Consider the following 16,696-nt stretch of genomic DNA (forward strand, 5'->3'; position numbering starts at 1 on the left):
ATGTCCCTGGGTCCCTTTTGGAAAGTACTAGGAAAATCTTTAAAGTGCATACTAGTGGCCTCCTAGGAACTCAGCCACCTCTTCAGTGGTTTCCCCATGTAAAAAATGGCTCAGTTCCAGTACCTAAGCAAGGGATCATGTTTTCTTACCACTTGCTTCATTGGATCACTACTGAAACCAACTGTGCCATTTCAGATCCTCCTGAAGCCAACGTCAAGACAGAATTATGGGCACACGGGTGGCTCAGTTGCTTAAGCTTCCAACCCTTTATTTCAGCTCAGGTTATGATCTCATGGTTGGTGGGATCAAGTCCCACATGGAACTGACAGCACAGAGCCTGCTTGGGATTCTCTCTCTCCTTCTCTCTCTGCCCCTCCTCTGCTCACATGGGCACCTATGCATGCTCTCTCTCGCTCTCTCTCGCTCTCTAAACTCTCTCAAAAATAAAAAAAATAAAAACAAAAAACTTAAAAGACAAAACTGAAGTATAAGAGGTTTATTAGTTGATTCCTGTAAAACTTGAAGTATCAAAGAATATACTATGGGAAGGAGGGGATAAAAGAGTATAGTGGAGAAACCTGATAAACCCTCCCTCAGACACAAGGTTGACATCAACAGGGATAAGTCATGTTAATATTATGTATCTTTGATATGATATGATGAAAATGGCATTTTATCTTTGTGATCTTCTCAAAAGCATAGAATCCCAGTCAAATCATGAGAAAAATATCAGACAAATCAAATTAAGGGATATTCTATAAAATACTGACCAGTTCGCCTAAAAACTTTCAAAACTTTCTTTATTTCATCAAAAATAAGGAAAACCTGAGAAACCATCAGAACCAAGAGGAGTCTAAGTTTAGACGAATGACTGTTAAATGTAATATGGTATTCTGAACAGGATCCTGGAACATAGGGCATTAGGTGAAAACTAAGAAAATCTGAATAAAGTATGTACCTTAGTTAATGAAAATGTGTTGATATGCATTCATTGATCGTGTCAAACATACTTAAGATGTTAATAACAGGGGAAAGTGGGTGTGAGGTCTTTGGGAACTTTGTATGATCTTCATATTTTTTTCTGTAAATCTAAAATTGTTCTAAAACACGGTTTTTAAGAAAATAAAAAATATGATATATGAAAATTACATAAAATTCAAATTGCAGTATCTATAAATAAAGTTTTATTAGAATACAGAAACACACACAAAGGGCCAGAAGAGCAGGAGTAGATAGGGAAAGACTTCAGACTATAATGCATATCTGACACCTGTGAAATTCAGTCAGAAAGAGGCTCAGACTGCAATGTAACCCAGAAAATCTGAGCCCACAAAGGCAGGGAGCTATGGTACGAAAATCCCCTATGTAAATCTTTTGTGTTAGGAGAAGTATGTGTTGGGCAGTGTGTCAGAATTTTAATCTGAAATTAAACCAGAGGATATGAAATGGAAAATCCCATGCATGTCCCCTCAGGAACACAAAATTTAAGGAGTAAGAGACTGCTTTCCCATAAATGAATGATTTACAGAAAACTCATATTATTGGAATTTGCTTTTTTTAAAAATGTATGTTTATTTATTTGAGAGAGGGGGGGAGGGGGAGGGGCAGAGAGAGAGGGAGAAAGAATTCCAAGCAGGCTCCAAGCTCAGTGCAGAACCCAACATGGGGCTTGATCTCATGATGGAACAAATCAGTAACAAAGTCTGTTAGGAATCCCAGAGCTCATTGTTGGTGAGGAGGGTATGAGTCAGTAGGAGAACCTGCTGCTGCCGCCATGGAGCAAGTGACAGAGGGTTCTTTACGTGGGAACCTTAGAATAGTCAAAGCTGAAAGGCATAGGAGAGTTTAACAACTCAGACCCTGAGGGACACAGTAGGAAATTGTACTTCTGGAAGAAGGCTGGGGAGGGCTACAGGGAAGAACATTGTGCTTTTAGACCTAATGATCTTTGATCCACCTATTCACCACTTTCCCTTTGAAATACAGCCATAGACATTCTCCAGGGTTGAATGCCTTGGCTGAGACTTTGCCTACTCATAACGATCTCCAATAACTTTAAGATCAAAGATTCCAGTAAGAACCTGGGCATTGTCAGAAAAGCATTTGAATAAAAAACAGGCAGCTCATCAAAGTGACCCAATTAAATGGAAATGACACATTTGGAAACCTGTCTGTAAGTAGGGGAAGCCACCTCCCCGGGGCCAAGACAGTCCCCAAAAGATGATTTACTTCTAAAACTGAAAGCTTTTTCCCCACCAGATGAGTTTTTATGTTCAGAAAGAAAAAGAAAGATGGAACTTGATTTGTGGATGGCAATGCTTGACTGAGGGAGGAGATATGTTTCTGAAAGAATGCCAGCTAACAGAAAATTTCTAGTAAAAGAAAAAGAGGTGAGCAATCAGCCAAATGGACAGTTATATACAGTGTGGCTAATACACTTACTGAGATTGATTGATTGATAGATATGATAGATAATGACTCAGTCAATGACCAGTCGTCTAACCATTTGTTTTGGCAAGTGAGACACATGGATTCAGACTTTAAAATACCATCATTTGAATGCTGGACTTAAAAAAAAGCCATGAGCTTTTTTTCTTAAAATATAGATTACTCACATGTGGTTGAAAAACCCATCAGTCACATTCAAAGGAGAAAAATGCTAGTGACTGAAAAAACAAGATATATTTATTTGTGCAAGCTTTGACAGGTTTAGGTCCCTGAGATGAGTGTACATGAAGTTGTAAACCAAGTTTCAATAGACACATTTCCAGGACTTGCTCTTGTTTCCTGTCCAGCTTATAATTTACTGAAGACATGTTTACATTTTAGTCCTTAAACAGACCCCCAAGTTACATGGCTCATCACCCATGGGAATAATAAGTTACAACGAGTTTTTCTCTGCTATTGACAATTTTAGGGGTTTTGACTTTGTGACTGAGGCCTTGTCAAAAACAAGAAAGGCTAAAAGACAAGATTACCCACAAATATAAACCCAAACTTAGATATCAGCCCATCAGGGAATAGCATTTTATAGCACAGACCGTACAAAACACAAAGGAGCAAGAAATTTAATATGAACTGAGCCTCTCAACAATTCATATCGACCACAAAGCAGAGGAATAAACAGAAATTTAAATGGACACTTTAAGTAATTGAAGCTGCCTTGATCTTATAACTAGCATGGTGACCTTTAACAGGTGTTCTTAATTTTATCTGATTGATTTACTAACCCTCCTATTATATCTTCTAGAAGGAGAATAGAAAGCCCTTGCACATCACAGGACAGGAATTAGACCTCTTGCTCAACCGCCAGGCACTGAAAGCTGTAAAGAGGCACCACTAAATCTACATGGAATCAGGAAATGTTACAGGCCACTGCACCCCCTCCTTAATTAACTACACCCAGTCCCTTTAAAGCCCTCTTGGCTAGGCAGAAACCGTGGAGCTGGCTTTTGGACCAGAGTCTGCCTTCTCCCCAGGTGGCCAGTCTCCTGAATAAAGCTCATAGTCCTTTCCAACCAACACGGGCTCTTGGGTACTGAGCAACAGGCAGAACTTGGGTTCCACAACACAATTACTAGACAAAGCAGGTGGGCGGAGAAGGTGCATTGTGATGTAGTATTGAGTAATATCCCAGATTAAAAGATGTGTTTCAATTCATGTTGCAGGGCTATAAAGGTAGATCACCAGGTGAATGGTTTCTAAGAAAGGGAGTTGGCAAGATGGGATAAAGAGGAAGGATGCAGCTCTCTGAATAACTTCTCCAGAGGTAACTTACTTTTCTGGCTCCTACACAAAGCAGAAACTAGCTATCTCCATTGTGTCCGCAGTCTGAAACAGATACCACCTGCCCCTCCTCCTTCTTCTTTGTACTTGGAGTGTGGAAGTGAAGCCATAGATGCAGCAGCAGTCCTGTGACCTTGAAATAAGAAGCATGAGTGGAAAATCCACATGCTAAGGATGACGGAACAGGAAAATAGAAAGAGCTGGAAATAGTCACATCATGTTGCTACTGCACCAGTCCTACACTTCCGACCTTCAGACTTCTTATTATTATTTTAGAAAAATTATATCCCAGCCACCTGGGTGGCTCAGTCGCTTAAGTGGCTGACTCTTGATTTGGGCTCAGGTCATAGTCTGGCAGTTCATGAGTTCAAGCCCCATGTGACTAACAGTGGGGGCCTGCTTGGGATTCTCTCTTTTTCCCTCTTTCTCTCTGCCTCTCCCTGCCTCTCTCTCTCTCACTCTCTCAAAATAAATAAAGTTAAAAGAAAATCTCTTAAAGTATACCCCGTTGTAGTTAAGTTACTGTGGATGAGTTGTTGTGCAACTATCCTTCTCTTCAAAAACAACCTCAAAACACTGAAATTCAAAATACAGCAGAGAGAGGAAACAAAAATTGCCAATATCAGAAATAAAACAAGGGATACAACTAGAGATCCTAGGGGAGAAATTAGAAGGACAATAAATGCAAACAATGAATAACTTTTTGTCAATAGATTCAACAATTTGGTTGGAATGAACAAATCATTGAGTGAGTCCACTTCAAAACCAACATGAGAATAAAGAACAAATCTAAGTAGCCTCCCATTAAAAACAAAACAAAACAAAAAAACAAGAAAGGTCTGAAATTGTGTGTTGCCTGCAAACTAACAAGCTTGTCAACCAGTTTCAAGGATATTGAAAGAAAATACAGTACTCGTGGGTCAGATACAAAGGTCAATATTTTACTCAACAATGGTTATGAATTAAAGCTTTTAAAAACATTTTTGTTTCTTAAATTGTATTTATATTTAAGAAATCAAATAGTCCGATAAAACCTGAAATAAAAATATAGTTGCCCCTGGAACCAGAGCTGACAGAACATGCTGAAGATGCTTTAGCAAAGAAACTGCAAAAAGAAAACAACAAAAAAAGTTAAGACCTAGAACATTCAAAGGAAACACCAAAACCGCTGTTGAACCCACCATTTCCTTTGAGTTGAACAAGTTCAAAATCATTTTCTTCTCAGAATTGAGAAATTACCTAGGCTAAAAGTCTACAGCTACTTGAATAGTGTAAACATTAATTAAGTCAATGCTATGATTATATTGGTTACATTATCTCTTCGAGCATTTATATCTTGTATTCCTACCTGAAACACTTGGGTTATGTTTAGATACCTAAGAGTTTCTAGTGCTCAGGTATGTGACAAGTTTAACTTATGCATGATTAAATCTAGCAGCATTATACAACACAGTGTAAGTACTTCATAAACACCAGCATTAATCTTTTAACATTTATTTTTGTATGTGTATAGATTTAGAAAATGTATTTATCCTTTTTGTATTTATAATAATTTTTAAAGTTTAGCCATCACAATTAAGATAAATTGGTTTCGTGGGACACCTACATGGCTCAGTCTGTTAAGCACCCAACTTCGGCTCAGGTCATGATCTCAGTCTGCGAGTTCACATCGGGCTGTGTGTTGACAGCTCAGAGCCTGGAGCCTGCTTCAGATTCTGTGTCTCCCCCTCTCAGCCCCTCCCCTGTTCATGCTTTGTCTCTATCTGCCTCACAAAAATAAATAAATGTTAAAAAAAGTTTTTTAATAAATATTTTTTAAAAAAGATAAACTGGTTTCAGAAAAGGATTGTTTAAAGGAAATATACTTTATTTTTTAATGTTTATTTATTTTGAGAGAGATAGAGAGCAGGGGAGGGGCAGAGAGAGAGAGAGAGAGAGAGAGAGAGAGAATCCCATGTAGGCTCCATGCTGTCAGCACAGAACCCGATGCAGGGCTCGATCCCTTGAACCATGAGATCATGACTTGAGCCATGTCTCAGTTGCTTAACTAAATGAGTCACCCAGGCATCCCTAAAGTAAATATACTTTAAATGAGAACCAAAAATTCTAAATAAAATGTGGCAAAAATTATTTAAATGGAGTTTTATTTTGAAAAATGAAAGTAGTGAAAATTTGGAAATTGAGCTTGTTTTTCTCATATTTAACAAATATTTAACTGAGAACTGCAACTATGGACTAATTCTTAGAAAAAAAAGATCAGCATAATTTTTCAGGAAAGTTATATGGTACAAAAGAACAGCATATTTCACTTCACATTAGACTTTCAAAGTAGAGAGGATCATTTTAAAAAATAAAGTACAGTAAAACCTTGGTTTGTGAGCATAATTCATTCTGGAAACATGCTTGTAATCGAAAGCACTCGTATATCAAAGTGAATTTCAAGAACCAATGACTCAGTTGTGATCATGTGACATTCAGTGTCGCGTACTACTCTATTGCAAGACATCGCTCATTTATCAAGTTAAAATTTATTAGAAATGTTTCCTCGTCTTGCAGAACACTCGCAGAACAAGTTAACCACACACATACTGATATATCAGAGCTCTTCAGAGTTCTTCATCAATTTTCTCAAGAATTCTTACGATCCTTTGACATTTAAATTGTTCTCTTTTTACAGACGAATAGTCATTATTTTTTCACTTGTTCTCCTTCAAATGTTATAAGTAATTTAACCCTAGACAACATTTTATTTGTCAATATCTTTTGAATAAATTCCTGAAGTCCTAAATCTTTTGCAAGAATTGCAATTTCATATTGCAATTGCATCGTATTGTAGCATGTTACCAGCATTGCACAATTAACAAGACACTTACAAAGGTGTTGACTCTTCCTGCAAGGATTAGGTGTTAGTGATAATGGAATAGGAATATTTGAATTGGAAATAATTGTGTGTAAATTTATAAACAAGTTTTTGTGTATGTTTCATGATTGCTTTAGCTGTCCTTTGCCACCTTGTAATTGTGCTGATTTGAATGTGAATATTTTCACAATGAGGATGTGTATATTTTAATTGTTTTACAAGAATATTTTAGGACAGAATCTATAGTATCTTCTAATAATGGAGCAAGGTAGCATTGTCACCAATATCCTTTTAATCCTATTCTCATATTGATAAGAAACTTGAATTTAGTATGTAGATTTCAGAATTATAAAAATTGGACAATTCCTGTAAGTACAGGTTTATACACAGAGTTCCTGGTTGAAAGTATTCCTAGACTCCACTAGGATGGAGTGTTAGTGTGTTAGTCACTATATTCATACTGTATATCATGGAGTATTTAAAACATTATTAATAGAAATATAATGCAAGCCACACATATTATTTTAAATATTTTTGTAGGTATATTAAAAAAAATAAAAAGAATCAGGCAAAATTAATTTTACTAACAGACTTTATTAATCCAAATTATCCAAAATATTATTTCAACATTCAATCAATATTAAGAATATTAAAGAGAGGGGCACCTGGGTGGCTCAGTTGGTTGAGCGTCCGACTTCAGCTCAGGGCATGATCTCACAGCTCGTGAGTTCGAACCCCGCATCGGGCTCTATGCTGACAGCTCAGAGTCTGGAGCCTGCTTCGGATTCTGTGTCTTCCTCTCTCTCTGCCGCTAACCCATTTGCATTCTGTCTCTGTCTCTCTCAAAAATAAATAAACATTAAAAAAATTTTTTAATAAAAAAAGAATGTTAAAGAGAAATTTTACATCCTTTGTTTTACATAAAGTCTTTAAACTGCAGTATGTATTTTATACTTAGAACACAATTCAATTTAACCTAGCTACATCTCAAGGGCTCAGTAAGCCCCACGTGACTAATGGCTATGACACTAGACAGCACAAATTTAAAGACTGAGACCTTGCAAGTGCCTCAGCTCTAGAGCACATCCTGTCCAATATCCCACCAGGCTTCTGCTTACTTAATGTGATTTGAAGTGAGGATTCTGAATCAGAGGGCATTCTGACGAAATGTTTGCACCCTCTCCAGATTCACACATTGAAGCCCTAACTCCCAATGTGATGGTATTAAGAGGAGGGGCCTTGAGGAAGTAACTAAGTTTAGATGAGGTCATGAAGGTGGAGCCTCATGATAGGACTAGTGTCTTTATAAGAACAGGAAGAAACCAGAATTCTCTCTCTTGCTCTCATTCTCTGCACTATGTGATGACAGAGTGAGAAGGCATTCCTCTGCGGCAAGCCGGAAAGAGGCCCTCACCAGGAACCGAAGCAGCCTGCACACAGATGGTGGCTTGTCCCACCAGTAAAGTTTTGTTGTTTAAAGCACTCAGTCTGTATTTTGTTATAACGGCCTGAGAGGACTAAGGCAGAGGGAGAGACAGTAAGAGGTGATATAATGCAGCCAGTTCGCCTCATAATTTAGCAGAAAAGGAAGACATGTGTGTAAAGGGAATAAGAGAGCACAGAGGAAAGGAAGGTCAGAAAATGCAGCAGAGAAAAGGCAACATTTGAGTTGAGCCTTAAGGGATGAGTAGCAGTTTGACAAAGAAAGGAGTAAGAAAATGACAGTTGAGTCAAAAGGAACAGAAACACTGAGTCAGAGAGGAACTTGGCATGTGGTGCCTGCTGAGAAGCTTAATGAAGCCAAAGTACAGGAGAGCAGCTCTCCAGGGTGGGTAGGTGGCTTGAGGATTGTGAAAGGTTTGGATAAACCACTGCAAAAAAAAAAATAATAATAATAATAATAATAAAAGTAACTGGTTTAAAATGCTGAGGAACAAAAAAAACATTGATGTTGCCCAGCAGCACGGGTTTTCTACTTTCTGTAGTTCTACTTAGTAGAAATCAAACCAACACACATTTTTGGTCAAGGATTGGCTGACCAAGCTCACAGGGAGATCCTAAAGTGAGGCTATGGGAGATACTGGTGTGAACATGCTTATGATTCCTGATCATTGGTGCCTAGGTTAGATAGAAAAAAGGAACAAACAGGTTAGAGGGTGGGGGAGGTGATGGGTGAGAGAGTAAGATGAGAAGCTTCAGAGTCACCAAAAGCACAGCGAGCAGATTTAGTAGCAGGGACTGTGCCAGCGCTTGAGAGGTGGGAGGCAGAAGATTGTAGGAATTTGGAGGTAGGGTATTTCAGTTGGAGTTTGGAAGCAGAGTAGCTCTAGCTGCTACATCTATGTGAGTGATGTGTTAAAATCAATGAAGTAGAGTTGGCTAAAGAAGTTTGTGGGCAGGGTGTTAGATATCCAAACAGAGACTACCACTATGGACCACACATAGTCCACATCTTCAAGGGTTGTAGGGGGCATCTGAGGATGATGAGGGTAAGAATGGAATTCAATGCAAATGAATGTCACGTACTTAGAAAATCTTACTGAGGAAGGAAAGCTCATGTAGCGATGGTCCAGAAGCAGCAGTAGAAAACTAGGAGAATTTTGGCTCCACCGTCCTAAGATACAGGAAATGAGAGTGAATGAGTGCCTTCAGCCTAAGTACTTTGCCAGAGATGAGATGTCATTAGGACAAAGAGAAGCTATGTGGTGAAAAAGAGTGGTTCTCAAACTTTGCCTGTAGCCTAGAAACACTAGGGAGAGATGATTAAAAGCACAGGAGAATTGTCGTGGTGCGGGCCACCTAATGCACAAGGTGTATGAGTCATTGGTACAAAGAAGAGAGATAACCCTTAGTTTAATTCACTTCTTTCATTTACTCACTGTGAGCTTGAGCAAGTTACTTAACACTGAGGCTCAATTTCCTCATCAAAAATTTAGCTGTACGAGACATACTTTCCAGGATCACAATGAGGTAAACATTAACTCAGAACATGGTAGGCCATGATATGCCACGCCATGAAAAGTACACGACCATGGATCTCTGTCTTGTGAAGGGACCATAGTGACCTAGCGGAAGATAGCCATCTTCTTTGTGTAAGTGAAATGGTCCGGGATATGACTATCAGGCTTCTCAGGCTTGGACAAGATAAAAGCCAAAGGGCAGAATGTGCAGGCATGTTGCTATGGTAACTTCATACCAGCTGTCTCAGCCTCTCCTCCTGAGAGCTGGTCTTCCTGCACACAATTTGCAGTTTGTGCAAAGATCTTTGTTGGTTTCCGGAGAGGCTGGTAATATAACTGCTGTAGCCTGTGAAGCACTCTCTGATGGAGTCCCTGCAGAGAGGCCCTGAAGCCGCTTGATGGTATGCACAGTGACAACTTCCTTTTTGCTTTATTCAAATCAGAACAGCATCACTCCATAGAGAAGCAGAAAAGGTAGACCCAGGCAGATTTTTATGCTGAAACTCAGGTCATATTTGGACTCTTACTGAACAAAGAAATGCAGAGAATACGAACCTTCAGTAATGTTTTTCTCGGAAATATGCCCGTGCTAAGGAAAGTTTTTAGAAATATGTATAGAAAGACAAGTTTAGCAATGCTTAAGAGTTTAGAAATGCATGTTACTAATTCTCATGGTAACACCTTTGAGTCCATATTTTTAAAATGACTACTCTGTTTAAGTTTGAGCAGAATTGATTCCAGTGCTTGTAAATTGGTTTGGATGTTGTCTCTCTCGTTATACCAAAGGCAAAATTTAGAAGTTCCACTGTGACTTCCTTTGGAAAAAACTGTTCCTTGAGGTTTGTGTGGCTAAAGCTGAAGTTCGGAAGTGATAAACTAACATCTAACGTACAAAAGGATAGAGAACAGGAAGTACTTAAGTTACATGCATTAACAAGACACTCTTCTTGATGAGACTTGGTTAGACTCCTCTAAGCTGTCCTCTTGACTAGACCTCAACCTTACCCCTACCCCCTATCCTTGCCAGACCAGCATAGCCCAGTTTTATCAACAGTCCTGTCAGTTGAGAGTGTTGGGGAGCAAGAATTCTGTCCCCTTCAAGGTCTTTCTAGCTTACTAAGAATCAGGGGTACCTGGGTGGTTCAGTTGGTTAAGCATCTGACTCTTGGTTTCAGCTCAGGTCATGATCTCATGGTTCATGTATTCAAGCCCTGTGTCTTGGGATTCTCTCTCTTTCCCTCTCTCTCTGCTCCTCCCCTGTTCACTCTCTCTCTCAAAACAAATTGAAATTTTAAAAAGGAATCTAAGAGATTCTCTGAGACAGACTAACAGGAGAAAATCAAATTTAGTAATGTATGTGAAGGGAATCCACATAGACATGGAAATTCCAAAAGCAGTCAGGCAAAATGAGGTATTTATGTCACCTTGAACTAAGGAGAAGGGGGGAGGGGTCTAGGACCTCAGAGGAAAGGAATGCACTTCACAAGGTGATAAGAAGAAGGAGGACTTGGGTGTAAATTTTAAAAATAATAAGTAAGTAAATAAATAAATAAGAATTTTAAAAAGTTAGAATAAATAAATAATTCCCACCACCCACCACCCCCCCCAAAAAAAAGAAGAAGGAAGAGGAGGAAGAAATGTTTGGTAATTAGATGTTTGCCCTTCCACACAGATGGTTCACTCAAGTACAAATTATCTCTGCTAATAAACCTCTATTCTGGAAAAGACCCCCATTTTAGATGCTTCTATTTTGTTAAGGGAGGGGCAAATGGTCTTGATTGCTTGCAGGTCAAAATAATCTTTACAACGAAGTGGCCTTCCCTTGGCCCCGGCAAGAGAAAATCTCCCTCACCCTTGATATATGATTACCCTCAATATCTAATCAAATTTCTCACCTCTCACCCTTGATATCTGATAAGTCTGGCCTGCTCTTTATATTTTTTCATCCACTAACGCCTCCCCCACATCCAACTCTGCTTCCTGTCTGTAAATCCCCAGCTGCCTTTATTGTTTTCAGAACTGAGCCCAGTTCTATACTGGGGCCTCTTTTCCCCTTTTGCAATAGTTTCTGAATAAAATCTACCTTTACTGCTTTAACTAGTGTCTAGCTCTGATTCTTTCAGACAATACGCTCAACCAGGTTCATATATATACATTGTTCCAATATTTAGGGTAATATATGATCTCAGTGCCCACATGATGGTGTCAGAAGTATAAATTAATACAAGTTCTAAGAGGGTAATTGGACACTCCATATTTGAAATCTTAAAAACACTCATACCTCATTATCCAGTAATTCTATTTCTAGGAATCAATCCTAATAAATTTGGAATAGGCCTTATGTATAAATATAATCATGGCAGTGTTATTTATAATAAAGAAAAAATGAAAACAACCTAAATATCCAGCAATAAAAGTACAATGCATTAATTTGAGAAAACACTGTACAGTCCTCAAAATGTTTATGAAGAATTACAACAGCCAAAAATATACTTATGAAATGATAGTAAGTAGAGAAAAATAAGCAAGATACGAAGTTGCATAAAACTATGCCTTCATTTAACAAATAAATCTCTGAATATATATAATTTTATATATATATATATATATATATATATATATATATATATATATAGTAAAACACTGGATTGCAAGTAACTTGTTCTGCAAGTATTCTGCAAGACAAGCAAATATTTCTAATAAATTTTAACTTGTTAAATGAATGATATCTTGCAATATGAGTAGTAAGTGACGCCAGATGTCAAATGATCACAATTGAGTCAATGGTTTTTCTCTCTCCCCCTCCCTCCCTCCCTCTCTTTCTCTCTCTCTCTCTCTCTCACTGCGGGATTGTGGGTGATTGCCTCCCATGCTCGGATGCTCGGTCTCAGGCCACAGTGTTTGGCAGAAATCAGTGATTTTTCAGAACATTGGCAAGTGCCCACAACTGGCATTAGTGTATTTTTTGTCACTTCAAAGCACAAGAGTAAGCTTTTCCATCCAAGAGTAAGCTTAGGAATGCTTTGCTTCATTCTAGGTCAGGCTGCCTGCAGATATAGACCCTTTCCTCTGTTGCCTTATTGCCAGTTACACTAAAAACAGTATATGACAAAAGTTTATTAATACTGTACTGTGCCAACATCCATGCAAGTGTATACGATGGCTTCCATGCAGGAAAAGATGCCATTGAGCCAATAGATAACAGTGATTCCATTAGTGATCATGAAAGTCATCCTACACAATAAACCTCCTCTCTCTGGTCTCCCTCACACCAGTCACAAAGGTTTTCAAAGGTAAGTGCAGGTTAACTTATTTTTCTATATATATTGTATTTTCTTCATTATTTTATATTATATTATGTATTGTAATCATTTTTTTTTAATTTTTTTTTAACGTTTATTTATTTTTGAGACAGAGAGAGACAGAGCATGAACGGGGGAGGGTCAGAGAGAGAGGGAGGCACAGAATCTGAAACAGGCTCCAGGCTCTGAGCAGTCAGCACAGAGCCCAACGCAGGGCTCGAACTCACATACCGAGAGATCGTGACCTGAGCCGAAGTCAGACGCTTAACCGACTGAGCCACCCAGGCGCCCCTGTATTGTAATCATTTTTATATGAATATTTTTGGATTGCGGAATGAACCATCTGCATTTCCATTATTTCTTATGGGGAAATTCGCTTTGATATATGAGTGCTTTGGATTACAAACATGTTTCCAGAATGAATTATGTTCGCAAACCAAGGTTTTACTGTATTTTAAAAACATACATATGTATATGAAACATTGAAAGTACCCCAAAATGTTAAAAAAAGGGGATCTTCTGAGAGGTTTTTTTCTTTCTCCTCAAAAAGTCAAGATTCTTAGTTGCAAACAAAAGAAGTCATTCTGACAAAGTTAAGCAGCAAAGGCACTTATAAGAAATTGACAGGGTGATTGAGGGCACTGAAAACACAGTCTGCAGGCAAAACTTCTCAGAGCAATGCCTAGGTCTGGCTGATAAGAAAACCATCACCACTGTTGCTGTCAAGTAACAAATGCCACCAGCAGGACACAACTGTTGGCTGTCAGAAATTCTAGAAAGCTACCACCTTTTAAACCGCAACCCCCCAGAAGCTGTACATGTCTGTTGCTAATCACCCAGCAAAAAACAAACAAACAAAGGAAACAAGGTGGAGGCTATTTCTTCAAGTTGCTCAACTCCAAATCAAAGTCATGGAGGGTTTTGACATAACTGACTTAGATTATAAAGGGATACTTCTGACTGCTGGCAGGAAAGTATAATGTAGGGGCAGAGGAGAAAGCAAGGAGACTACTGAGGAAGGTAGTGCAATAATCCAGGTTGGAGGTGAAGAGAGGCTGATTGAAAAGGGAGTGGTGAGAAGTGGATGAATTCCAGATCTACTTCAAAGATGAGTCCATCAGATTTACTAATGGAGTACATACATGTGAGGAGTGAAACAGGAATCAAGGGAGACTCCAAGATTTTGTCCTGAGAATTTGGAGACTGAGTTGTAATGTACTGAGATGGGAAAGATCGTGTATGGAGATGACAAGCAGCAGCTGAATACATGACAGGAGCTCAAGGCTGGAGATAGAAATATAGAAAATATTTTTGCATAGTGGCTAGTACCTCTTGAACAGTGGGTAGGGATTTCCTGTTGGGGCCAAGTACAATCTGGACATACCTGGGCATGTTTGGTTGAAATCCCATTTTCTTAAAAATATTTTTTAAATGTTTATTTATTTTTAAGAGAGAGAGAGAGACAGAGCATGAACAAGGGAAGGGCAGAGAGAGACAGAGATACAGAATCTGAAGCAGGCTCCAGGCTCTGAGCTGTCAGCACAGAACCCAATGCGGGGCTTAAACCCATGAACCAAGAGATCATGACTTGAGCTGAAGTCAGACACCTAACCGACTGAGCCACCCAGGTACCCCTGAAATCCTATTTTCATGAAGACTAGGGAGCCCTCCAAGAGGGCACTTAGGTTGAGTTGGAACCAATGGAAAATTATTTAGACTTTGACAGCGAGAAAAGATTATGAACAGCATGGGGACTATGATTTGGATTCATCTTTTAATCTAAACCCCGTAGGAACACAGAGAGGGTGTAAATAAAATCTAAAAGGCACCTGGGCATAGAGCACTGCCCTGGGATCCACCCTGATGGCCTGGTTCCTTTGTGGAATGGTGGCCACGCAAGAGAAAAGACCAGAAAAGTAGCACGTGCCTAGAAAAGTAGCACAAACTATTGGTGGAAATGGATTCATTCACCAGCTAATGTAAAACAAACACTTGGACACCATCTTATGGACGGTTTTGCAAGACTTTTTGGTTCTATGTTAGGTAGTAAGGACAAGAAACCAGGGTGTGTTACCAACCTAACGATGCAGTTGGCTCTGCTAGGGTAAAAAAAAAAAACTGGTTAGAGTATGAATTTTTACTAATAAAGAGTTGAGGAAGAGGCACCTGGGTGGCTCAGTCAGTTAAGCATCTGACTTAGGCTCAGGTCATGATCTCACAGTTTGTGAGTTCAAGCCCCATGTCGGGCTCTGTGCTATCAGCAGAGTCTGGAGCCAGCTTCCGATTCTGTGTCTCCTTCTCTCTCTGCCCCTCTCCTACTCATACTCTGTCTCTGTCTGTCTCTCAAAAATGAATAAACGTTAAAAAAATATTTTTAAGGAGTTGAGGAAAATGAAGGAATTCAGAATATTTTTCCAAAATGTGCCACTTTGGCATGTGGACTATTTTGAGCTGAAAACAATCAAGACCTGTGGTCTCAGGGAAAAATTTTGACCCTCCATTAGCTGCCTAGAAAAATAACATAACAACCATACTCTTGTTTACTGTGCCTTTCCTAGTAACCTCTCATAACTGGCTTTCCCCTCCCCAGTCTTTGGTCTTTACTGGAAGATGGTGTTTAAGGCAGTGGCTTGGGCCATTTTAGGGAGCTACTCAGTTTTCCTGGGTATCTTTCATGTGTACAGGAGGTATACATGTTATTAAACTTCTGCTTATTTTCCAGTGTTAATCTGTCTTTTTATTATAGGAGGTATCTCAGCCAAGAATTTAGAAGGGTAGTGGGGAAATAAATCTTCCTTCTTCATAGTTCCAAGAAAAGTTTCAAGATAGTTATAATTATTCTTGAATACACAAAGATAATTCACCCAGTCCTGAGAACTGCACATAACCTCAAGCCCCCAATCATCCAAGCTAGGCAAAAGAAATGAAAGTAAAAATAAACTTTATAAAGTTACAGGTTTCAAGAAGGCAATTTTTAAAAATTTTTATTTATTTTTTGAGAGAGAGAGACACATACAGAGCGTGAGCAGGGGACAGGCAGAGAGAAAGGGAGACACAGAATCTGAAGCAGGCTCCAGGCTTCGCACTGTCAGCATAGAGCCCGATGTGGGGCTTGAACTCACAAACTGTGGGATCACAATCTGAGCTAAAGTTGGTGCTTAACTGACTGAGCCACCCAGGCACCCCAAAGAAGGCAAATTATATTTTGAAAGTGTATCTTCAATTGTTGAGTAGAGAAAAGAAATATATTTTTTTAAAAAAAGAGAGAGAGAGAAAGAAAGTGGCATTTGCCTACCATTTTCCATTTAATCTCCAAAGTTGTTTAAAAACTAATTATAAAATATCAATTTGGGTGAGTCCATTCATTTTAAAATTAGGAAAATAAATAATTTAGTCTATCCAAATGAATATCAAATGCAGTGGCATAAAAAATCAGAAGATAAAGAATTTATTAAGAAACAAATTAACACCATTCTGAATAATTTGCATCAAAATCCACAGTGAATCTATAGCATAATTCTTATACTGTCAAGATATATTTTTTAAGCAATTAGCCTATCTAAAGGTAATGCTATAAAGTATGAAAATGTTCTAGGTTAAACTTAGTCTCAGTTGTACCTATGGGAAGCATATATGCATGCCTAAGTTATTAAAGGGAAGTAATAATAATAGTTAATAGATACAGTACTTATGTGTGTGTTGCACGCAGTAAACATTTTTTTAACGGAGTCCATTTTTTTAAGTTTATGTATTTTGAGAGAAAGAGAGAGTATGAGTGAGGGAGGGGC

General features: G+C 38.6%; 1 protein-coding gene across 6 annotated transcripts in view; it reads left to right on the forward strand.

The window, feature by feature from the left end:
* The first annotated feature begins 3,670 nt into the window (after positions 1-3,670).
* Positions 3,671-16,696, forward strand: part of GLIPR1 (GLI pathogenesis related 1) — an 84,906-nt gene continuing 71,880 nt past the window's right edge. For 2 of the 6 annotated variants that reach the window (XR_007457005.1, XM_049627458.1), the window contains exon 1: positions 3,671-3,769. The gene's annotated coding sequence lies outside the window, so the exon portion shown is untranslated. The remainder of the gene's footprint in view (positions 3,770-16,696) is intronic. The other 4 variants (XM_049627456.1, XM_049627455.1, XM_049627459.1 and 1 more) reach the window with 3 other exon arrangements.

Source organism: Panthera uncia, chromosome B4 (assembly GCF_023721935.1).
Source record: "Panthera uncia isolate 11264 chromosome B4, Puncia_PCG_1.0, whole genome shotgun sequence".
Lineage (NCBI taxonomy): Eukaryota > Metazoa > Chordata > Mammalia > Carnivora > Felidae > Panthera > Panthera uncia.